General features: G+C 41.9%; 1 protein-coding gene across 1 annotated transcript in view; it reads right to left on the reverse strand.

The window, feature by feature from the left end:
* LOC128733585 (uncharacterized) overlaps window positions 1-25,666 on the reverse strand; it is a 341,316-nt gene extending 315,650 nt beyond the window's left edge. Inside the window, exon 1 of the mRNA XM_053827271.1 lies at window positions 24,598-25,666. The gene's annotated coding sequence lies outside the window, so the exon portion shown is untranslated. The remainder of the gene's footprint in view (window positions 1-24,597) is intronic.
* Between the last annotated feature and the right edge of the window lie 301 nt (window positions 25,667-25,967).

Genomic DNA, 25,967 nt, shown 5'->3' on the forward strand with positions numbered 1-25,967 from the left:
CACGGATTTTGAAGATGATCTTCAATTGCTGCAATCGGATAGGCTTCAGAAGTCGCTGATGTGCCGTCGATTAATGTTTCGCGCATATCCACGCCCTTTACATTCATCCACTCAAATTCGTCTGATCTAGTTGAAAGAATCAGAACTTCCTGCTGACGTCTTGCAGCAACACACCTTGGAAGAACTTTTCTGACGGATTTTGTCATTTTGTGTATTTCTTCAATCGTGTAATCATTCAACACTAACTTAGATGCGAAATTTAATCCGCAAGTGGCTTAAACTCTATCTTTCAGAGAGCTTTTGAGTGAGGGGCAGTATAAATTATACCGAAAAACCTTAAAAGCAGCCGTGGAACTTCGGTATGAGTTTTTGTTCTTCGATTGAGTTCAGCACGAATATCAAGGTAAAACATTGCCAGGGTCTCTGGCAGCTTCCGGTAACCCTTCAGGAGTTTGTGCGACTGCTATTTGTGGTTGCAAAAATCTTTTAGGCAGGACGGTACTCAAGCAGCTCTTCAACGGTGTACTGCATATTCTGTAAAACCTTAATGGAGAGTTCATACTACATAGAATAAATGAGAAATGGGAAATGAGAAAAATGAAAAAGTGTTCATTCAAAAAATTTTACTATTTGTTTTAAAATCCATCAGTACGTTAATTTTATAGAAGCCTTCAATAGTAGTATCTTAAAATGAAGGGCAAATAATAATTTCCCGAATAAATTTTCCATATGATTTTTTTTCATGTGACGTCACATAACTTCATACCCCCCCCTCCCCCCTACGTCACAAATCGTCACGATTAGGTCAACCCCCCCTCCCCCCTATAAGCGTGACGTACTTTATGGATGCCCCCTAAATTGTCCGGAGTTTCGACCCACTGAAAAATGGACAATTGTCAAACAACAACTTCGACGTAGCGGGGGACAGTCAGCAGCGCTAAAGACATGCGTACAAAGTGAAAGAAAATACTAATTCAGTCGCATCTTCAATTCCGCTAAGTATGAATAGTTATATCAAGAAAAATGTACGAGATTTTTATCAGAACTAGATAAATTCAATGATATGAAATGGGGAAGGCAACTAGGAAAGGCACCAAACATAGCTCTCGCCATCCCAAGCCTCCACCTAGCTCCACCACATGGCTATACCTGGAAATACTTCAATTTGTATTACTGAATAACCAAGCTAGGAAGTGCGGGATCGTGTGGTTGCAGTTTTAGGCAACCATAAACTAACCTATTTTCAGAAAGCGAAATAAGGCACTATATTCTTGGCCAATTGCAGCCTGGCTTCTGGTCTAAATGTCATTAGTTCAGCCCCGTGGGTCCGGACTATCACTTAACCTTTATTAGCAAAGATACTCAAAACGACTCTAAATATATCATCATTTTTTGGGAAGCGTTTGGTAAGGGAGGACCAAGCTTCCCCTTGGTATTAGGTATTATTTTTCGGTTCCACTTGTTCCTTGCAATTCTCTCTGTGGCACATGATGCGCAGTTGGCCAGGCCGTTGACAAGAAAAATGATTAATTGAAGTAATCGCCATTTTTTAGGATGCTTTGAAGAATTGGCTGCGTTAGTGTGAGATTAGATTGTATTAAAACCAGAGCAATTCAGTAATGTAATACTATGAAAGCTGAATAAAAATACTGTTACCCAGTCATTTTTGATTTTTTTTTGTAATAATCCAGTCTCGTTATAGATTGTTCTATGCGTCCAGATTAACCTTTAGCCAGGCTTTGGTTCAACTTTCATAATGCGATGGAATTTGCAAAAGTATGTCCAGCTGTTTCGTAAAACTTACCAACAGGCCTGATCAATGGTATTCAAAGCTGAAACAGTTGTGTCTCAGCAATGTGTTTGAGATGTTCTCGGCTACACTGTCAACGGCTGTTTTAACGGTGCTTCAACAAGCCTCAAGAGGGGCTTAATCAAGCTTTACCTCTTTCGACACCATACTTTCGGAATACGGATTGTTTCAGTCACTTGTGGATACTCCGTGCCCGGTCGAATGACCCGGTCAACATTTTGTTCGATTGGAACCCAACTTATTTGTGCGAGTATGGAGCTGTCTTTGTCAGTTTGCTGGTGTGATCCGTAGCATATCCATTTGGCCGCTATCCTTCTTTTTACATTACGACTCACATCGTTATCACAAGTCACTAACGTATCAAGATAGAATAGCTAGAGATAACCGACGAAATTCGTCGGCCACTTCAAAAGTCTCTCAATCAATCAGCACCGTAGTTCCAGCATCCGCAGAGCTACTACGCGCTTTACTAGCCACCATATACTTCATTTTGGCAAAGCTTATGATAAGCCCTATTTCACCCTTAAGATGTGTGTTCGTCTCTTCCACAGCTCTACGCTTAACACCGATGGTATCGATGCTGTCCACGATTCATAGGAGCATCCAAGATTTCATGATGCTGGTACCACTTCTCTGCATGCCTGCCCTTGCAACAGCACCTTCCAATGGAATGTTAAACAGCAAATTCGATAGTTCGTCACCTTGCTTCAAACCATCTACCGTCGCAAACGAGTCCAATATCTCACCCGCTATTCTGACGCTTGATTTTGAATCATCAAGGGTAGCATGTGTTAGTCTTATAAGTATTGTTGAAAACCATGTTCAAGCGTAATCCGCCACAGCTCATTTCGTTTAACTGAATCATACGTCGCCTTCAAGTCTATAAACAGACGGTAACGGCCTACAAGTCGAATTCCCGGAATTCATAGAAGATGTGCCGTAAGGTGAACATTTGATCCGTCGTGGAGCGCCCCTCTCGAAAACTGCAAGTTTCCTGCAACGGCCTTAGCCTATGAAACAGGACGTCGGAGAGAATTTTGTATGCGAAATTAAGGAGAGTAATGTATCAGTATTTGCTGCATTGGAGTCGATGGCCCTTTTTTGTAAATATGGCATACCTTCAAACCAATTCGTAGGTAGTTCCTCCTCAGTGCATACCTTTTATGTAAATGGATGGTGGATTACACAATACAGTTGTTCGCCCACCTTTTAAAAGTTCGGCCGTCCTTTACAGCTGCTTTACCGTTTTTCAGCTCTCCATCTGCTTTTTTAGTCTCATCCAAAGCTGATGGATCCGTAGCTTGACCATCATCCTTAATCATTATCCGGTTTCTATCGAGGACTGCATCTTGCTCTGCGTTCGACAGTACAGCGAAATGTTGTTCCAACGTCTGGCCAACTCCGATCTTTCGGTTATCTGGTTCTCCTCCTTGTCGCTGCACGTAACAGAAGTTGGAACAGTCCGGTTCCTGAGTTTGTAGATTATTTCAAAAAAGCTTCTTGTATCATGTCTCTCGAAGAAGTTCTCCGCCAGTTCCTTACGACGATGAAGTCTAGCTCTGGTGTATCACAGGTGCAGCCAACATATGAACTCTGAGTCAGTTTTTCCCGTCAGTCACTCGCTGGCACATTGCGTCAAACCACTCACTGGTAGTGATTGTAGCAGTACTACCCAACACTTCTCGCGCTGTATTACTGATCGCATCGTGGATGTGCTTTTACTGCACAGGACATCAACTTACTTACTTTAATTTCGAACCTACATCGAATGAATTATAATCCTCTAGCGCTGTCGGTCCTGGGCTGACGTTCTTCAACCCTCTCGTACACCAGCTGAACGTGCATTATCTTCGACAGCGCACCTTCGAATGCGAGGTCTACCCCGAAGTCTACAGCCTCTTCCAGGTTCTCTGCTAAAAGTAGTTTTGACTCCACTTTCATCAGGCATTTTGACCACGTGTCCAGCCCATTACAGGCTGTCACATTGTACTACCGTCACTATATCAGCATATTTGTATACTTGACACTGCTCGTGATTCATGTGTCTGTGCTACACTCCAGTTTCCACTTTGCCACCAAGTATTGATCGCAGAATTTTACTCTTGAAAACCTCAAGCACTAGTCGATCAGCTTCCTTTCGCGTCCATGATTCATGTCCATAAAGGGATACCGGCCCAAGTAGCACACTTTAGGTCCATTTAGTTGTAGCTACCGAATTACGACTGTAATTAGTCATATTTGTTTGTAGGTTTGCAAGTTTGTAGCAACCGTGCTAGCAGGAGGAGAATTAATATTCTGTAGAGCGTCAGTTTTGTGCGAAATTGCAAACTACGGGACTTAAACTGGCTATGTAATCCGTAGAAAGCTCGATTCGCGACTTCAATTCGTCGTTTTAGTTCGCAGTTCTCATTGTTGTCATATGTCACAAGCGTATTAAGGTATATGAATTCGTTTCCCATCCCCCTACTCGCACGGTTGTTACGAAGTAGTTGTGGTAGCCGAATTATGACTAATTTCAGTCGTAATCCGGTTGCTTCAACTAAATGGAGCTAGAGTGTGCTACTTGGGCCGACTTCACCTCGGCATCAATACTTCCACGTTCCAATATGGACTTCCACGATCCCTACCAGCAAACAGGGACTTTGTTTTGGTTAACGGTAAGTCATAATCTCGCTGCTCATAATTTAAAATACCCAAAGGTTTCTTCCCCTGCTCTATGGTGGATTCCAATGACATCGACATCATGTGCAAAACCAAGAAGTATATGAAATTTTGTGATGAAGGCCCCATTCCTATCCACGTTCGCCCTTCGGGTTGCACCTCCCAAGACAATATTAAATAGCAAATTAGAGCGTGCATCTCGTTGGTTCGGTCCACCTAGCGTCACAAAAGCGGCAGTGGTCTCACTCGCTATTCTGACGCATGATTTTGACCCATCCAGCATCGCACGAATCTGTGTAATTAGTTTCGTCGGAAAACCATGCTCTAGTATTATCTGCCACAGCTCATTTCATTTGACTGATTCGTACGACGCCTTAAAGTCCACAAACAGATGATCAGTCTGCAAGTTGTACTCCCGGAACCTGTCAAGTAATTGACGCAGGGTCCATCAGGGTACATCTGATCCATCGGGGAGCGACCCCCACGAAAACTAGCATGGTACTCGTAGCCTCCCAGTTGGCCTCGAAGTATGATTCTGGCCGAATAAGCCAGTCGTCGTATATGCGAATCTCGGCTTGGAGTGGCTGTTAGAATCAATAGGATCGTAGCAACTGGTCCTGCAATTGTCCTGTATTCTATCAGCAGGCTGCGAAGTCTATCGTATACAAACAGAAGGACAAGTTTCGATAACGGAATGTGGCACCTAGGCTTTGCTTTTCTTTTACTCGTTGTTGAAGGACTTCGCTGACGGTCTCAGTCTGCAGAACAGGATTCAAGAGAGCACCTTAGAGGTGAGGCCTAGCAGCCTTACCGTTTTTCAGCTCACTAATTTCCTTCTCAACCTCCTCCTGTGTTAGTGACTTTACGGCTTGACCAATGCTCACAATTCTTATCCTGTTCCTGCTGATGTCCATGTTTACCTCTCCATTCAATAGCGTCTGGAAGTGCTCCTTACAACTGGTTGGTACCGCCATTTTGTCAGAAAGCAGGTTGCCAGCATTATCAATGCATATCGCTGGTATGGAAAAATTTCAGCGCCTTACCGTTTTGTAGAAACTCCGAGTGCCGTTGCTGGCGAACCGTTACTTTGTATCGGCAAGCATGTGCTCTATGTACTTACGTTTTTTAGACGGTGGATTCTTTTGTCCATAGCTCTGGTCTCTCTATAGCGTTCTCCGTTCTGACGTGTAGCCTCATTGAGCATGCAACTCCTGGCCTAGTTCTTTAGCAACAAACCAGCTGTTACGCTGTCTTGCACGCGTCGTGCCTACCAACTCTCTCGCAGTTGTTTCAATAGCATAGCCCTACAGCCCACTTATATCTTCTTCCTTTCCTTCCTGCTGTTCTGTGATTCGTTGATGAATCTTTCTGGCGTATTTCGCTGCCACAGCATCTGCCGTCAACTGCTGGATGTCGAAACGCTGCGTCCACTTTGTGCGAGCCTTCTCCGCGTTCGACAGCCTTGTGCGAATCTTACACACGAGGAGATAGTGGTCATAGTCAATATTAGGTACCCGAAAAGACCGAACTTAGATGATGATATCCGAAAAATGTCTGTCGCCGTTCAGGGCATGATAGATCTGGGAGCTAGAGTCTCCGTTTGAATGCTTCCAGTCGTGTTTCTTTCCCTTTTATTCCAGTTCAATTCGAGAGTATTTTGGCTTAGTTTGAAGTTTTAAAAAAAATCTAAATAGTTTGCTAAATAGTGAGCCATAATGTTAGATCTGGTCGCACCCAAAAAAGTTGATTCGTTATTGTTTTGTTTACTAAGAATTGCCTTGTCTGTCTAAATAATAAAACACACGTTTTTAGAACGTATAGCATATGGCTTCAGATTTTGGACTTGATTTGACCTAAAATTAATGAGTAATTTGACGATATAATGAGAACAAACACATACATACCTTTCCTGGGAAGTGAAGCTAAAGCGCAATTCATTCCGCGATATTCTAACATATGCTAGTCAACTCCAATTATCATGACCGTCACTGTCCTGAAAAGCATCGAAACGTGCCGTACCTAGCGTGTCGTATCAGGAATAAATAGGCACCAAATAGCAGCATCACATTTGTACAGCCGTCAGTCATCTTGCTCGTCATTTATGGCAACTGGTAACGGCAGTGGATAGGATTTGCGTGCTACCCTATAAGTTTCCCGCTAGCATAGCTCTAGGGCAGCATCTCTTTCGGATTATTCGCTAACAAATAACGACACAGAATTATACACAACGGAAGACTCATTCAACCAAACAGTCCGGCAGGAATACCCGGCGCCACTGTCCAGTAAAGCTAATTTCATCCGCCCGACTGACTTATAAACAACAAAAACAACAACAGCAACGAGCAAAACGACAAAAGCCGGCCCTCCGGTTTACCTTCACACGGGGGTACTCAACAATCGATGAATTAACGCAACGTCAATTGTCATCAGCGTCCATCTCTTTTTTTGTTTTGCTGTCGGATCTCGGTGCACGTGGCTCGTTTCCCGTATTGTTGAGTAGTCAGGAATAATAATTGCCGTCAGAAATAAATATATATATATTTTTTTCGAAACATTTTATTTTGTAATCTATTGCCGCTAAATACGCTTTACGTATCAACGGATGAATGAAACGTGCTGTTGAATTTATATGGGTAAACAACTGAATTTATTTCGGGTGGATTTAAGTAACTGATAGTAGGAAGCAATTTAAATTCGAAGAAGAAATTGATACCTCTATCGAATACGAGTTAAATAGGTGAAACCATTGACTAGCAGCTACTACGCCCTGGTCTAAATTACCCTGATTAAAGGCGCAGTGGACCCTTGGCCTGAACTGCGCGATAATATTAATTCCCCCGAAACCCACAACACTGTTTTGCGTTTCACAACAACAAATTATAGGCAAAGGTTCTACCCGAAAAATAAATGCAAATGTGCCGTACCGCGTAGCTATCTGCGCCCTACATACACCTACCCTGACCTAAAGCAATAATCAACCAGTCGTTAGAAACGTGACCGAATTCTAATTTTTGCTGTGCTTTTCTTTTTCGTTCTTTATAACCTCATGACACCGTTTTTCCCTCGCTGGGCTCCTTCCGGCCACCGTAGAATAGTAATAAATTCCTTAAGCACACACACACACATCCACGAAAAGGCTCACACCCCCACGTGCGTCGCGCTGGTGGACGAGTTCTGAAATTACCGGAGAAAATCCGTTTGCCGCAGTTGGCTGGCCGCATCATTAGCATTTTTTCGTTTCATCTGCTATTTTTCTTTGCGGAGGGAGAATTTTTGCCGCCTTCAATAATTGTTCTAATTTCTCACTGCCTTCGTGCCAGCAGCAGCGCGGATGTAGGCCGAACGTGTTTCAAGTGCAGTAGGTACCTAGGTACCTACTGCTATGCTCCAGCTGCAGGATGAGCGAAATGGCTACTTTGGCTAGATTTTCACTGTGGCATGCCGTTGTAACTATGTAGGTACATCCTTTGGAGTGAGGCAAAAACGGTGGCTGGTTTTTTAGATATGACTAATTATGTGATGTTTAAAGAACTCCAACGCACACTCATACGAAAAGTTTATATTGCTTCATTCTTTTTAAGCGAAAAAATTAACATTTTTCTTAGTTGAATTTGGATAAATTAATGAGCAATATGCAACACGGCTTCGCTAAAATACCGTAACGATAACACACTTTTAAAGACCTTCAAGCTAAAGGAATTTAAAACAACACGACTGATTTTTTCAAACAATCTAATGATTTTTGTAATATTTTGCATATATGCAGTAACAATTTGGATGTCTTATTGCATCACAATGAGAAAGAGGTTTTAAAGGGCTCAGAACAAAATGTCACCCATGGTATGGTCCTTACAATTACATAGACTTATCGGTATCTGAGCATTAGGAGTGATATTAAGCCAACTTATGACGAATTTTCAACAAAAATCGCATTACTAAATATTTCATATTGGAAAAATGGTTTGTTTGATCGAAATGGTGTTTTCAGCAAATTTTCAAGTAATAACTTATGATGATATTTTGAAAATTTCGTGTTCTACATTTGTAGTGAAAACTCATCCACTCACTTAGTCACTCGCTCACTCATTCACTTGCTCAATCATCTGCTCACTAAGCCATCTACTCATTCACTCATACGCTTATTCACTCTTTATCCATCAGTCCTTTATCCATTCACTCAACGACTTACTTGTCCACTCGCTCATCGTCTTACTCATCCAGTCATGCACTCACTCATCAACTCATGCACTCACTCATCCACTCACTCATTCACTCATTTACTTATCCGCTGTTTCACTAATTTATTCACTCACTCATTCACTTGCTCCCTCGATCACTAACTTACTCACTCATCCAGTTCCTCACACACTCATCCTTTTGCTCAATCAATTATCCTCCTACTCAGTCGCCTATACACTCATGGACTCATATACTCATTCATTCGTCGTCGTCGTCATCAGCAGCATAGCCCCAGGGTGGTTCGTACTGTTTCAAGCACACGTCTGCATTCAACTCGATCTTGGGCCAATCGTCGCTAATTTTCCCTGCGACTCACAGGTCGCAAGTCGCTTTCGCTATTTGCACATTGGGCCCCTCTGATCCTGGTGCTGGTGAAGTTGTTGATGGAACCGTTTTCGTCGCACTGTCGTCGGGTATCCTTACGATGTGTCGGGCTCATCGTAGCTTACCGACTTTCACCAGATGTACGATGGGAATCTCTCCAAGCAGCTCATAATTCGTACGCCTTCGCTTTCAGTTTGTTCTAGTTTTAGTACCATAAAGAACTATCGGTCTAATACGGGTTTTGTACATTGTCGGATTTGCACGGCGCCATATGCTTCCTGATCGTAGCGTCATGCGTAGGGAAAATTAGGCCCGAATCCGCCTGAATCCACCGCTAAACCTCCTTACTAGTGTTGTTGTGCGCGGTGACTATCCTAAATACACGAACTCATCTACCACTTCTGGTTCGTCGCCGTCAACGGTTACCATCCGTGGGAGGCGCACGTTTGTCTCCTTTGAGCCTCTTCCTTTCACGCATTTGGTCTTCGAAGTATTTATTTTTAACCCAGTCCTCATAGAAGTCTAGGAGTTGGCTACCTTTGGTGAAAATCGTGCTTTTCGTTTCAATACCTGCTCGTCAGATCACCCCCTCAAGAGCGATGTTGAATAGCACCTTGATTCAATCAGTGCCGCGTCTCGAAGTGACTCAACAGTGTCCCCAAGCCATGAACTTGCACAGTTCTATGGCGAACCCAGTATCCGAAAGGTGGCTAAAGCTGGACGGCAGGGCTGGATGGGCAGGGCATGTTGAAAGAATGCCGGACAACTACCCTGCAAAGATGGTGTTCGCCTCAAATCCGGTAGGGACAAGACGACCAGGAGCGTAGCAAGCAAGATGGTTTGACCAGTTCGAGCGAGATCTAGCGGAGAGTATTCGGTATCTAAGGAATTGGAGAGCGGTAGCCCACAACCGAGTTATATGGAGAAACCTTGTTCAACCGGCTTTGTCTGAGGACGGCAAGCTATTTAAGTAAGTAAGTAAGTAAGGCGATCACCCTTTATGGGGACGGGACAATTCACTCCTCCGTCCATTCCTCCATTACCTTCCCCTCCTTTCATACTTTGATTGACGGCTCTTACAAGCGGCTTTGCAACCCGATTTCTTGTTTGACTTCTTGGAGATCGGATGCTGGGACACTTCTATCTTCCATGGGAACTCCTAGGTCAACTTCCGTTCATCGAAGAACCACGTTCACCTGTCGACCATCTCGCGCTCATTTGTGATCAGGTTCCCTCGACCCTACACATTCAGGTTTTGGTGTGTAGCTTTTCAGGTATCAGGTGTCGTTAGCGCGGAATAGTTGTTCTAATTCCTCACGATCTCTGTCCTCCTTCTGGCGCTTGTTACTTCTCAGAATCGTAAAATCTGATAATTTTTCCAGGTCATTTTTTTATCCTCTGCAGCGTCTAGTGGCATTTCACATCCTTTCGTATACTCCGCTCTTCACCTAGTGATGCGATATCGGCGTTTCTGATGGTCGAGCATATTATGCCCCAACTGTGTCTAACTGCTCGGAAGAAGGCAATGCCTCAGAACCGACCATCTATAAGAACGGAGTCAATCAGGTTGTACGTTGGCCAGGTAAACCAGATGGTTATATGAATATGTTTGTGAGGGAAGACGGCGCTTCGGATCATCAGGCCTCGGGAAACTGCGAAGTTTGCACATCGTTATCCGTTATCGTTTGTGTCGGTGGGCAGGCTATAAGGTTCTAACACCGGTCTATACAGTCCTTCCCTACCGACCTGAGTGTTTATATCCTCGATGACAAACTTGATGTTCCTTGGCGAACAGTTGTTGTACACCCAAGTAAAAATTTGGGTTTTATTACACTCTTATGATGGCATTTAAGACCAAAATTGGTCAAGAAAACCGCCATAAGAGTACAATAAAACTCGCATTGTTGCTTGGGCGTTGTCTGGAGCTTCGCATAAAACGCTTCTTTCTCATCGTCGAGTCTACCTTCATGCGGCACGTTGATGATACTGTAATCGAAAAAACGGCCCTTTAACCTCTATAGACACATTCTCGCGTTGACCAATCACGCAATCATGTATGCAGCCCAACACTACAAAGCCCGCTCTTAGTTCGATGTTAGTGCCACCGCGCTGATAAAACTGGGTCGCGGAGCTTCCAAACCTTCTTAACTCACTCATACATTTATCTACTTACTTATTCACTCATCGATTCGACTCACTCATCCACTTATTCAATAGAATCGATTATTATCCATAACATTACTGAACTAAGTATTGCTCTATCTTAAGTATTTACGGCGCACTCTCACTTCACACTGGGTGGTGCGCAGAGAACGCTCTGGGTGCACCGCCCAGTGTGAACTGAGAGTGCGCCGCTAATACTTAAGATAGAGCAATGCATAGTTCAGCAATCTTATGGATAATAATCGACTCTATAAATGCCCCATACATAACATTTTCGAATTTTATTTGGCTGAGGTGTTACAGGCAAAAGAGCAAAATAGATTAACTGAGTGCAGGACAGCCCTATTGGGAGGTATGTCGGAAAAGATTTCGGTGATCAAAGGATGTCCACAAGGAGGAGTTCTCTTCTCTTGATTTTCTTGCTTAGTGGAATTAAGGATCAAAAGCTGCATTTGAAGATGTTGAAAACAGTTAGGGTAAACCCAAGGCTGTCGGATTATGATATCACTAATTGATAATGATAATGATGATAATTATGACAAGAAATTTGATGCCAGCCAAAGCACCGGATCTTCATCGAGTAATACCCCCAATTCTTCGTCGTCGAGCTGTTTTGGCTGTTCAGCTTCAGAGCAGGGCTTGTCTTCAATACTGAAATCATCTATACCTATAAAAATGGATTTCTGTCTGTCTGTCTGTATGTTCCTTAAAGAATCGAAAACTACTGAACCGATCGGCGTGAAAATTTGCATGTAGGGTTTTTGGGGCTAGGGAAGGTTCTCTCGATGGCAGAAGACCGCTCCCCCCACTAAGAGGGGGGGGGGGCTCCCATACAAATCTATGCCTATAAAAATGGATTTCTGTCTGCTCTATGTTGCTTATAGAATCGAGAATCGTAGTGAAAATTTGCATGTATGGGTTTTTGTCGCCAGGGAAGGTTCTTATGATGGTTAGAAATCCCTCCCCTCACTAAGAGGGGGGCTCCCATACAAATGAAACACAAATTTCTGCATAACTCGAGAGCTAATCAAGCAAATGGAACAAAATTTTACATGTGGGTGTCTTTGGAGACAAGAAATTTTTCTATGGTGAATTGAGATCCCTCCCCATTTTAGGAGGGGGGGGTCTCCTATACAAATGAAATACAAATTTCCTCATAACTCGAAAACTAATTAATCAAATGGAACCATATTTGGTATGTGGGTGTTTTTGGAGGCATGACTTTTTTCTATGATGAATTGTGACCCCTTACCTTTTTAAGAGGGGGGGCTCCTATACAAATGAAATACAAATTTCCTCATAACTCGAGAACTAATCAACCAAATGGAACCAAATTTGACATGTGGGTGTTTTGGAGACAAGAATTTTTTCTATTGTGAATTGAAACCTCTCCCCACTTTAGGAGGGGGGCTCCTATACAAATGGAATACAAATTCCTTCATAACTCGAGAACTAATTAATCAAATGGAACCATATTTGGCATGTGGATATTTTTGGAGGCATGAATTAGCACCTCTCCCCCTTTCTAAGAGGGGGAGCTCCCATAGAAATGAAATACAAATTTGAAATACTCGAGAAGTGATCAAGCAAATGGAACCAAATTTGGCATGTGGGGGGTTTTGGAGCCATGAATTTTTTTAATGATGGTTTGAGACCCCTCATCCCTGTGGTAGGGGGATAAGGACTCTCATACAAATAAAACAGAAATTTTTGCGTGACTCAAAAACTAATCGAACTCGAGAAATTTTAGACTCTTTCATAAAACATTAATCAATAACAATCTACTGACCTACAGTATCCCCCCGCTAATCCGACACCCAATAATCCGACGACTCAATAGTCCGGATCTCGCTACTCCGGAATATTCCGAATTAAAACGTATTGTACTTGACTTCTTTCAATCGGACACTACCTTCGTTTGGCGTCTCCGTTAAAGTCAGAATGGCTCTCTTTCTAACTAAATGGAAATGGTACATGGTGCTGCTTCTAACTACGTTCACTTTTGCCATGGCTTTATTTTCATTGCTACTCTCTATAGACTGATGTGCTTGCGCTTATTTCGACACTAACTAAGTATTTTGTTGACGAAATTGAGCATTACCGAGTATAAAACATAGTTATTGCGTACTTACGACAAATATTTTCAAAAATTTCCGGAGTTGTTTACGTATGGATGTAAACAAAACCACATTTCAAACTCACACTGACGTCAGTTTGACTGTCGGATTATCGAGTCAAAATTCGCTAATCCGGCTATAAATTTGTCGGATTAGCGGGGCGGTACTGTATATTACTTTCCTCCAGTTGGGTCACCCCTGCGAAATGGTACTTTCTACGAAAAGATTTTCCGTGAAATGGTACATCCCGCGTAAGGTTTTTCGCGAAATGGTATTCTGCGAAACTCTATATTCCGCGTTATGGTCAACCGAGAATTGTTGTTCCGCAAAATGGTATTCGGCGAAATGGTTTGTAATGATGGCGAATAATAAATTTTCTTAAATCAATTCAAGTTTAAAGTCACTGCTGCACTACTGAATTGTAAGCATTCTGGTTATCATTTAGTTTGACATAAAGAATGGTTTCATTACTTGACGGTGACATTGCATGACATCCCATTAGGATCACACCAAGATGACCGTCAACTCTTTTTTCGACACAGTCGTTTGACCATTCTACCGAATAGACACGACATTTATAATTACTGTCAAACCCAATCGAGAATAGTAAATTATCTGTGTCACATCGTTGGTTAAAGGTTAAACATTCAGATTCAAGTAACATAACTATACAGATTCAAGTGTAAAAATATCGTCATGACGGATGCCATGTTTACCCTCAAATCACAGGCATGTGATCGATTTGGTTTTCCATCATTGCATTGTCCTAACGAGTTTCTGCATCGATGCACAATTATGTACGACACACGGATATTCTACCGGGGACTGAATCGGCACGGTATTTGAGAACAGAAATAAGCATTTTCCACGAATCCTGGTTGGGCTCGATCGTAGGACAAAAACCATGCCAGCGGCGGACGGTATAGAATGGAATCAATAGTTATTCGCTTTTAATCGTTATTCGATCTCATATCGAGGCAAATTAGAATAAATGTGTCCGTTAATGTGCGCATTCCTATAGAATACATGTTTTCCATTATAATTCAACTGAACGAAATCTGGAAACTGTTTTACCCCAGGAAGAATGGAAAATAGGATTTCTTTGCGTTTTTTTATTGTTTAACATCACTAAACCCTCATTTATTAGCCATAAGTTGTATCGTGAACAATTCAAAAAATGGTGAATGACCCGTCGGTTAAACCACTCTACAATAAACTCAACAAGAATACCAAAAAATTATATCAATTACTGTTAGTAACATTCAGGCATCCTGTATAATTTATTCATTCACACTCGCACCCGCCAGCAAAAATCTCTTTTCTCTGCAACATTATTCAATATTCACCCCCGGTAACCATCAAACAAGCCGTGCAAAATATCTAGCGAATTTGAAAAAGGAGTAAATTTAAAACTGCCAATATAATGGGGCCCGGAAAAATCCATTCCATCGAATTGCACGCGCGTCCGCGTAAGCATTTCTGCTAATTTGCCGCGAGAAGAGATGGACTAAAAACGCGATTAATTATCGATTCCATTCCACCGTCGTGTTTGCTCGGTGTTACTTCTGCCGTGTAGCCGGTTCGAACCAGAATTCGTGGAAAAAGTCTCATTTCTGTCTTAAAATGCCGTGTCGATACCTTTCGGTCGGTTTGTTTCTCGTCACTACTGCACGGAGCCGTGACTAACCCGGTAATTAGCAGCGCCATAGCGCCGTGCAGAAATCGGAAAAACTTTGAACTAGTTAGAGTTTGTTTAAAAGTTTGCGTTTTATTTTAGCGTCGCTGCTTCTCGAAAAAAGTTTTTCTAGTTCGGTGATTAAACCAGAGCCTAGCCTAATTGATGTATCGTCACAACAGTTTAGCACAAACTGGAACAAACAGATTGGCTTCGTTACGACAGTATTCAACTTGTAACGATTATATTTTAGCGAAGCTTACAATGGCTTCCCACTCGTTTGAGGAAAGCTGATAGTACATGGTACATCGAGCCTCTTAGTTGGCCTCGTGGTACGAAACTGTTCGAAACCTGTCATTGCATGTTCGAGTATCGAATGGAACCAACAACCCATTGTAAGAGTCAATACCATTGTAGCAATTTAAGCAAATAAAAGGTCCTGTGCCTCAATATACCCTACCATGAACACGCCAGTGTTGCTGTAAATTGCAATTTCACCAGTAGAAAGTAAAAGGCAGAGCATTGTTTACTTTTAACACGATTTTGACGAGATTTGTTGTAACACACATAACCACCTACCGAAAAAGATCACTCCCGGCAATGTCTTATCCCTCCCAAAAGTTTGTTTGTTTATTATTGCTCCAGAGCCTGACATATCAAATAGCTCAAAAGTGCCAAAAACATCTGTTCATCGAACTCACGTGGCAGCGACAGTGAACCCCTCAAAGGCAAGATTTTGCCGCGGTCTACCATAATAACTGGGAGACGCGATACATATAGTAATAAAAAACAAGAAAACCGAAAGTGTTGCCCGCGAATAACAGGCGATTTACCGCATACACTCTTCCAATTTTTTTTTTCATGGTCCGGACAGAATTTACTATAAGCGTAACTGGCGAACGAAGAGAGACACAGGCCGCGCGCGCGGAACGACACGACCGACGACGACGCGTGTGGGAAGGATGTAAAATTCCATCGAACTTGGCCGGCACGCAACGAGCGAACATCTTGATCATCCGGAACGTTACTCGGCGGCGACGCGGCTCAATTTGTACTTGCGTCTCTATGTGACCGAACTGTTATTGTGATACCCAGCCGGATATAATCGAGATTTTTTTTCTAGTTTTTGAAGGAGACGTACGTTTGAAGCGGACTGAGGAGGTATATAGCCAGTATGCAAATTTCGTAGCTCGGAATTTTCACTATGCTTCATTTTCCATGGCGGTGGTTTGTGGGTAATGAGGAATTTCGACGCGTGAAATATATGGCGCGTTTATGCTCGCAAAATTACCTTGGAATTTATCGAATGTCGAATGCCGCAGCACAAAGGAAGCGGTATATGATTTCGTATGTTTTGGCTGGGCTTACTGGATCGTTTGTATTGGTAAAATATTCGAAGGGTAAATGTCGATGTTGAATGTAGAACAGCGTAATACGAAATAATCATAAAATTTATAGCAAAGTCGCATAATAAATAATGGCTCTTGATGGTAATGATCAAAATATTTACGACGTATTAGAAGCTTGTTGCATCTAGTCGATGCATGCCCCTTGGCATCACTTATTTTCAGTACAATTCGGCCAATTTAGTGTGTTTTAATTAATTATGCAGAAAGAAGGTGAACAGATGTGAATTTGATAGGAATTTATACTTGCAATGAAGACGAGTTGGCTTCCTAGCAAAATAACTTTATTAGTATAATTATATATAAGTATAAATAAGCTTAATAGACCGATTTACAAATAGATAAATCAAATGTCGAGTAATAGGAAAAGACTTTCTGGTACAGTAGCGAATTTCGCAGTAAATCATTAAATGTAATTAAATATGAAGTAGCAACGAACGTGTTTAAACCAAGCAAAAGTGATCGTCGAATTGCGAGATGTTTTTGAAGGCTATTGTCTCATTATGACATTATGGCACCCAAGCATGTTAGTCAAATGATCGCTGCATGCAGTGAATAGCTGCATCTTAAAAATTGATTGCTGTTTATGACGTTTTTTCGCGGAATTATATTCATGTTATGTTCTTAGTGGAGAGTCAGTGATTCCAGTCTGATCGACAAGAACCTTCTGATGTTTGGGATTGGCCGATTAAAGCATTCTTATGCTTTGCTATTGAAGCTACTGGAACACATTTTATTGCATTCATTATCTCTTGAAAAGGGTATCAAATTATAAATCCCATAACCTTCGTTTCAAGTAATTTTCACCGGTTCTGCTCTACTCAGCCTTATATGTGTTACCAAAGTAAAAGCAAAGCAAAGTCCTAGCTATATTCCAAATCACAATTTGACCTTCTGATTTTTTGTTCTGATTTTTTGTAGTATGCAGGGTAATTGCGAGGCTGCGCTACAATCTTATTGACTCTAACAGGGTCTCTAGTCCATATTCTAATATACGACGATTTGTTTGTAAGTTGGGCCTTATAATTTTGACACATTCAAACGCTACACGACACCGTTTACAGCCATTTCAAAGAACCAACTCTCGGCAGAACTCTTCAATATTATAAGGAACCACTAGTAATAGCACATCATTGGATGGCCTATCATAGATATATCATAGATATCATAGATTTGAGACCAGGAGAAATTACCGGAGGAATGGATGGATGGTGTAATTTATCCCAACTACGAAAAAGGCGATCGGTTCGATTACTGTAACTACCGCGACATTACACTGATCAACGCCGCCTACAAGGTATCAGCATCTGTGGCTTGAACAGCCACAAAATATTTCATTTAGACCAAGTGTCGGTTGAAATCATGATTAATAAATAATAAATAAATAATAATAATTCCTCACACCCGCATGGAAGATTTGTGCCTTCCAGATGGATTCTCCTAGATCTTGTTACGTCACCCAACCCCAAGAGCAAGAACACAATTCGTAGGACAGTGCCAGGTGAGTTTTATTGACTTCTGCTCTACTATAGATCACTTTTTGTTCACCGATGCTTCAGAAATTTGGGAGGTGAAATGTGCCCACAATCACATTCGTCGATTTCAAGGCAGTATATGATACAGTGGAACGCGAACAGCAATGAAAGATAATGCTGGAGAAGGGATCTCCGGATAAACTGATACGGTTAATCAAAGCTGCTCTGGAGCGAGTGATGTACTGCGGGCGCGTTTCTGGAACACTCTCAAGTCCTCTTAAATCGCACAAAGGGTGGCGACAAGCCGATGAACTATCCTGTATCGTTATCACTAGCAAAGGCAGAGGCAATCTAAGTTCGGTCAAAGAATCAATACGTCGAAAACCAAAAAGCAAAGCCTAGGTGCTATACTCCATTTCTGAAACTTGACCTTCTGTTTATTTTCAAGAGACCAGCTATTACAGGAGTACAGGACAACTTCGGGGCTAGTGCTACGATCCTAACAGCCTCGAAAGCGCCTCTAACAGCCTGGAAAGCGTCTAAAAAGTGTCGAAAACCAATCTATATATAAAAGTGAGCGTGAGTATGTTTGTATGTTTGTATGGATGTTCCACCATAACTCCAGAACACCTTGACCGATCTCCACCAAAACTTGGCACACATATCCCTTGATATAACGGAATCAGGGGGGTTGATAACAAGGGGGAGGCCATAACTTCAAAATGCCTGGACGGTTCTTTACCAAACTTGGCACACATGCTCGTTGACATAAGGGTATCAAAACTCAAGGGGGTTGACAAAAGGAGGGGGGTTCATAACAGGAGGAGGCAATAACTCCGAAGTGCCTGGACAATTCTTCATTAAACTTGGCACACGTGTTGCTTGACATTAGGGAATCAGCACTGGGAAGTTGATAAAAGGAGGGAATCTCTAACCAGGGGGAGAGATCTAAATATGTAAAAGGGGTTGCGTTTCTCTTGTATTTAAAACGATTGCAGTTGTGCAACTGATTTTGAGAAAAGAGGGGGGTTTTACCGAGGAGGAATATATGGTAAATAAACCTTTGTTTCGTTTCCATTATAGCGATTTTCATTGAGCAAACCGATGCATAATTAGCTACGTGTCAGAAGGGGGAGCTGACTGGGAAGGAATCGACATGTAGGAGGACGGAACACGTGAGTATGAATGTATGTTCCGCCATAGCCCCGGAACTTCTGGACTGTTCTTCATCCAACGTCGTTTGCCAAACACATGTTTTTTGACATAAAAGAATCAGCACTGGGCGGTTGACAAAAGAGGTTCAAAAACGTAAAAAAGGCTTTGTGTCGATTTATAGGGATTACCGAGAAGAATACAAATGTACAAGTGGTGGGGGAACAACGTGAGAGGAATTAACAAAGGGAGTAGGCATATTCGAATGCAAAAAAAAGGTTTTCTTTCTTGCATTATGAGAGTTTTCGTTACAAAAACAGATGTACAAATGATTGAGTGACAAATGGGCCCCCGAGTGAGATCGGGCAATCAGCTAGTGATAAATAGAGGCACAACAGTATTATAACTATTGACAGCGATGAACAAGTGGTTGATGAGTTCATGTATTTGGGATCTCTGGTCACTACCGACAATAACAAGAGTAAGAGGATTTAATTAGGTATTCAAACTTTGCATTCTTTGGTCTCCATAAAACATTGATATTAATAACAATCAATATTGCAAATCGCGCAAGAAGTCAACGATGTCTACTCCCACGCGAGAGAGTATAAGAAGCATAGCATTCGACGCTTACGCCGCTCACGCAAGCGTAAAACAAGTTGCCGCCGTTGCGGTGTACAGAAATTTAGTTAGGTACCTACACACTCACGAAAGCACAGTCTCATATTATCGTTCTACATAGCTTACTCGCGAGTCAAATAACTCGTGAGAAATCAGCTGCCCGTGAGGGCTAGTGGCGCATTGGGATACAGATTGTGCATTACTTTTTCTCTTATTCTTCATCTTCGCCTTCGATTCTGCTCAAAGGCGAGAGTGTGAGTCCTCGCGTGTCATCGGTATCAGCAGCTCAAGATCAATGAGGACGAGAGCTACGACCGTACCTGTTAGCTAAATACACACTCGCAAAAACTCGTCACAGTGCATGAATCATTGAATCTAAGAGTCTAAACGGGATGCTTATGCTGGCGTGTTCGTTAGAATGAGTACGCATGTGTGAGAAAATTAGACTGCATGAGTGTGGGCTTCACAACACTGTTGACAATATGCTGCTCAACGAAGTGGAGGATGTTTCAAATGCTTTTCAGATCGATAGTCATACTTACGAGTGACATAAGTGCACATGCCACATTCGATCGAGAAATTAGGGAACTATATTTGTTGAGCTACAAACGAAAAGCGGAAAGTAAGAACCACGAGCTGTAGGTACACCTGCTTAAAGTCAGTCGACTAGGGTGGGCCGGCCATGCCGCGAGGATGCCAGACGTCAGTGCGATGAATTCTGCCCTCTTTGGGCCCCTACTGGCAACAAGAATAGAGGCTGGCCCAACGTGCTAGATGGTTCGACCAAATCAATGGTAACTTGAGTGTGTCGAGACAACGAGCCACACTGTCTGTAAACTGCTAAGGAAGAAAGGGAAGATACATTCAAATTCAATTTGTTGAATCAAGTGTTGATGTAGGTTGTGCTTGTTCAACAAGATTTTCGACCAAATATTGTTCCACAGGTTAAACTTATCGCCAGGAAAGAGTGTTTCTTATCACAACTAGTGTTGATGCAAAAGTTGCTGTTTCGAAAGTGGATTTTTCTTTGAATCAAATGGCTTATTACCATATTTTCCAAATTGATATAGAGATTCAGTCTCGTTAAACTCGCAAATAGCATCGGTGGTCTTTGATAAGAACTGATTTTTGATTGAGTCTCTCCCAACCGACGCCAACTGAGAGACTTAAATTTCGTATTACTGATGTTAATATCGAGCGACCGACAGAGATTTCTGTCTAAACATTTTATCCGACAGTATTATTGCCCAAATTGGAAATTTATGGTGTGATTACTGACTTTAGCTTGATCGTCAAGAACCTTTTGGTTTTTGGAATTGGACAGTTCAAGAATTTCATTGTTCAGCCGCTTAGGCTATTCTATCAGATATTGTTGCATTCAGCATTGCTTGTCAAGCGGCATATATTCTATCAAGTTCCATCAAACCTAATTTGGCATTACGTGTAGTTTGGGGTTTCCTTAATAATAATTAAGTTAGGTAGTTGATACAAAACGCATTTTTGTTAGAGAGCCCACCTAGAAGACCTTTAGAGGAGGTTTGTATGTATTTATTCTTCCACGTAGTAGCCTTGTAGGCTTATACACATGAACAAACGTTTCTCCTTAACTCACATCTGGAACAATCGCAAACTTCGAACACTTAAGAATAAAATGCTTCTTCATATTGCTAGTATTATAAAACCTCACGCTTATTGTGCACCATCCTATTCGTTAGAATGTCCTCTATTTAGTAAGGTATGACATTAAATGACATTAAACTGTAGCACTCCTTACAGGAAATCAGCAGACACTGGAAGAGTGAGATTTTCACTTGGTTCGCTTACTCTTAGCATTTCATGTAAAAGTTGCTGTTTTTTCTTGACCACAATTCTATCAATTTAAGAACGTCCATCTTCCCTTTTCGTTATTATTAAATATGTGTAAAGTGTACATTTACTAAAACACAGCTAACATACAATAATGCATGAATTATTTTGAAGATGTTAGATGAACTTAAGTGTTCTGAGGTGATTAAAATATTGAATGATAGCATTGATGCCACCCAAGCAATAGTGTGAGTTTTATTGTGCTCTTATGGCGGTTTTCGTGACCAATTTTGGTCTTAAATGTCATCATAAGAGTGTAATAAAACCCAAATTGTTACTTGCGCATTTAGTGCGTTTCGATGCATTCCACCAAAAACTTTCGAAAAAGTAAAACGCTATCATACAGTACCTGATTATTGCATACGGACCGTTGTTTCTTACACTAATTATCTGAATTAAGGGCATTTTACCGGAGGACATTTAATGTCGAAGCCAACCACTTTAAAAGTCAAAATCTCAAATCAAAAATCAATAAGAAACACCCTGCCATCGGATTCTACATCGTATGACTACAGCACTCGTGCGCTAATTGCTCCTCCTAATCGCACTGTCTTTTAATTGCACGTCCGCTAGTCCGCTAGCACGATCGTGCAATTAAAAAACAGTTATCTGTCAAACTACACGTGGTTTCCTAGGTGGTTGCTATAAACAAAAATGCAGCGTTGCCGAATAAAAACTCTTCCTCTGCATTACGTAGATATATTACAAACAAATCAATACAAATTTTGCTAAACTTTGGCGAATCGGACACCGATTCATTAAGCTTTTGGTTCGTTTGTAAAGATTTAAATGATTTTCCCAAAATCTAGTGCAGTTGTGAATGCCTCTGAAGAGTTCTTTACGGTGATAACGCATTACGTTTTACAATAAATATTGGCAGCCATTGTGCAATTGAAAAACGAAATTCGCTAGTCGCATCGCCTCATTCGTGCAATTAGCGAACGAATGCTGTAATCGTAAAATTCCATTAATTTGATAAAAACTGTTAGAACCAAACACTATAAAATCGGAAACATTACGAAAATTTGGCATTTGAAGAAACATAAACATTTCTTTTCCAAAAAAAGTCGCCACTGTGCAATGATTTGGTGTAGTGGTGTACCAATATTTCGTCCAGAGTGATGAAAAACAGCTTAAAATGCTGTGGAATCCTTTGAAATAGATGCCAACCGTCTTCGGAATAACTACACAACTTGGTTTATTATTATTTATGGACTGCTTTTAAGTTGCTAGGTTAGTGTAGACGGGCTCCATTTCAAATTTGTTTATTTTTCGGCGAAATTCAACTGCTACTTCCATAGTTCTTGCGTTATTGATACGTAGGGATCGTTTGCAGTGTTTGCAGTGCAGTCCTTATAATAACTCAGTTGTAACTGTTTCTTTCTAGCCTTCAAAAACAATTTGTATTAGCCAGCCAGCGTGCACTTCCTATAATTTATCTGCAATCAAAAATCAATTGGTCTATTCTGGTTGCCCAAATGATACAAAGTTATCAAAATATATTATTTTTGAGCAGAAAAAATCTGCCAAAAAATAACCATCAGTAGAAGTAAAATAGAAGTTGACAGTAGAATATCTGAAGTAGATAGTATCGAAGGTTGACTGGGACAACACTGACATTCCGGCTCTAAGTACTTGCATTTGCGTTAGGCCAGTTTACAGTACATATAAGCGATAAACGCAAGACTGGTGTTATGATTTTATTGAACATTAGAATGCTGTCCAATCTAAAACAGACGCCAACTGACTAACGAGACCAGCATTTTTTCTTGAAAGCAAACGTTTAATTATTTGTGCTTAAGCAGGAAAAACAACGAACAGGAATTTTTACTTCATCGTACGAAATTAGTCAAAATTTATAACAGCTATTGAATTGATTGGCTTAATGTTGCATGAATTATCTGCGCTAAAAATCTGCCGTTTCAAAGCTAATTGCTCCGCACACAGCATTCGTATCATCCGTGGAGAAATCAATAAATGTGCTGCCTTCCGAAACGCTGGTTTATCTCTTCGACGTGTCAAAACTTATGAAAATTATGCCACATTTCGGTGCTTCTCCACCTCATAATGTTCTCCTAAATATAGAATCGGCACACAGTCATCGCATTGCTTTACAGCGCTTGCAGAAAAATACTACTCATTCATCAAACCCCAGTTCACTGAGACGCAATGGAGGTGATGGAACAGACTCAACTCGTACACTGGCCGATTCCAATGTCAAAACCCATGACCACCGATTCCATCCCTTGCCATCACCCAGCTCGAGTGGTTCATCTTGAAATGAAAGGATGATGCGAGGAAAATTCACCTCAACTAAACATAGCATTCCTAGCAGTCCATTCACGCGCTCTGTTAAGATCAGCGAGCGAAGGGTGGACCACACAAAAGTCCGCTCAACTATGCACCAGTGAAGACACATACAAAGCGGCCGCAGTATTCCAACAGTAGATCACGCGAAGACCACCGGAGAAGAACATCACGGCAACCTTAGTAACAACCCTAGCCGGGCAGGGACCACCCAACCACCCTCAACGAAGGGACGACTGGGGGAAGGTTTGCTCTTGCTTACACGAAATCAACTTTCTCAATCATAATTGACGCTGGTGGAAGACCCAGCAGGAGAGAAAAAACGATCACCATGACAGCGAAATTGCTGCAAAATTCCTTGCTGTGCGCTGTATGCCAGGATTAACCATACTAAAAGAAATATGCGGCCCTGATCGCAGATTACATCTCTCCTGGTACTGTTTTTATGACTCCTACTACCGTTACCAGCGCCAGTGGTTTCACTTTTATCCACAAACTGATTACAGTCTGCGCTTTACTTTGCGAAGTGATGGAAAGAAAACACGTTAATCCAGATGTTCAACATTTTTTGAATTTTTTAACACGTTTCGTTCACTGACAGGTTATATCCACGGATCGACAATCGGGGCTGATTAGCATATCATTTCGCTTTATCCCTTTCTCTCTCTCCTCTTCGCTAACAGCCGCAGCACTTTCTTCGGCAGTTACCCGAGCAAAAGCTTCACTTCCGACAGGACGGAACAAGCTGCATTCAAAATTCACTGTAATATTTGCAATTTACCTCGAAACAGCTAGCACTTTTTCGCACTTCGTTACACCGTCGTCAGGACTATCAACCGATGCACCGTGATTCACCTTGCAGGTCTGGGGGCCCAGTGTTGACCGTGACAACCTGCAGACCTTCAGGGAGCATACACCGGAATTTCAAATCCCGCACGCACGAACGTCCAATACACCGAACGAACAACACTCCGCGTGCGATTACTACATAGTCGCAACATGCAGTGAGAGCGAGTGGTTGGTAATCTTTCTCTCAGTCTCACGCCTCAGCAGCGGTCGTCTTCTTCAGCTCTTTTCAGCCAGCTATGTGTGACGCATGTGTCAGTCAGTATAGTTCGCGGCTTGTGTGTGTATGTAGTATCAAAGAGAAAAAACTTCACTTTTGCATATTTGTGCTTATTTTATGTCTAAATATTTGTATACACATAGCTCAGTCCGCGAGATGTCAAAATTTGGTTGCCTATTACTAAAACTGTATACATGAACTAGGGAAGCTGCTTGATCCACTGATCTGGACCCTCCGATTTTTACGCAAGCAGCTCTTCATCACAATGTGAAGCGGTGTCTTGTCTTCTTTTGCCCTTATGTGCCTATGGATCGACACTTTCCACGAAGAGGAGCACCTTGACTGCACACACGTATTAAATGAGCCTTCATAAAGCCTTCAATGACACTTAAAAACACACCTTATATGAACATCCAGGTCCAGGGGCACCCAACTTGATACTGGTCTGCAGATCTTAAGATCAACAGTCTGGAACGTCCCCTTGAATTAAATTGGCAGTCAATCAAGTCAATGATTAAACGACCCACCGACAGCTAATTTTGGGGAGCTGCCCAATGAGGAGCTAGTTACATGTCTTGTCTTGAACAACCGAACATGAGCTTATAATTCTACAAGATTTGCGAGCAGCATAAAATTTGCACTCGAGACACCCGACGAATGCACCACTTAATAAAACTACTGCTTGAAAACACTTTTTTTCACTGGTGCCACCCTCCGCACTCTCATCTGCTACCAGTATATAGCAAAATCAAACCGTGATGAGGAGCCACGTAACACACGCACTAAAAATCTCCGTCCGACAGTTAGCTTGGCCGAGCTAATACTGAACAACTGAACAACACCGAGCAGGCACCGAGTGAGCAAGTCTTTTGGAACATCGTTTGCTAGCTGGCTCACCACACTCGAACTAATACACCTGCACTGGGCGAGCTCAGCCATGACAACACCAACACCCGCCCAGGTGTGTCCTGTTTTGACGGGGACCCACTATCAGGAAGCAAGTATTGGTAGCCCCAAAGTACAGTTGCTTCGATGAAACCAACACCGATCACCACAGACAGCACGCCGATCGATAATAAATTATG

The sequence above is a fragment of the Sabethes cyaneus genome, chromosome 2, assembly GCF_943734655.1.
Source record: "Sabethes cyaneus chromosome 2, idSabCyanKW18_F2, whole genome shotgun sequence".
Taxonomy (NCBI): Eukaryota; Metazoa; Arthropoda; class Insecta; order Diptera; family Culicidae; genus Sabethes; species Sabethes cyaneus.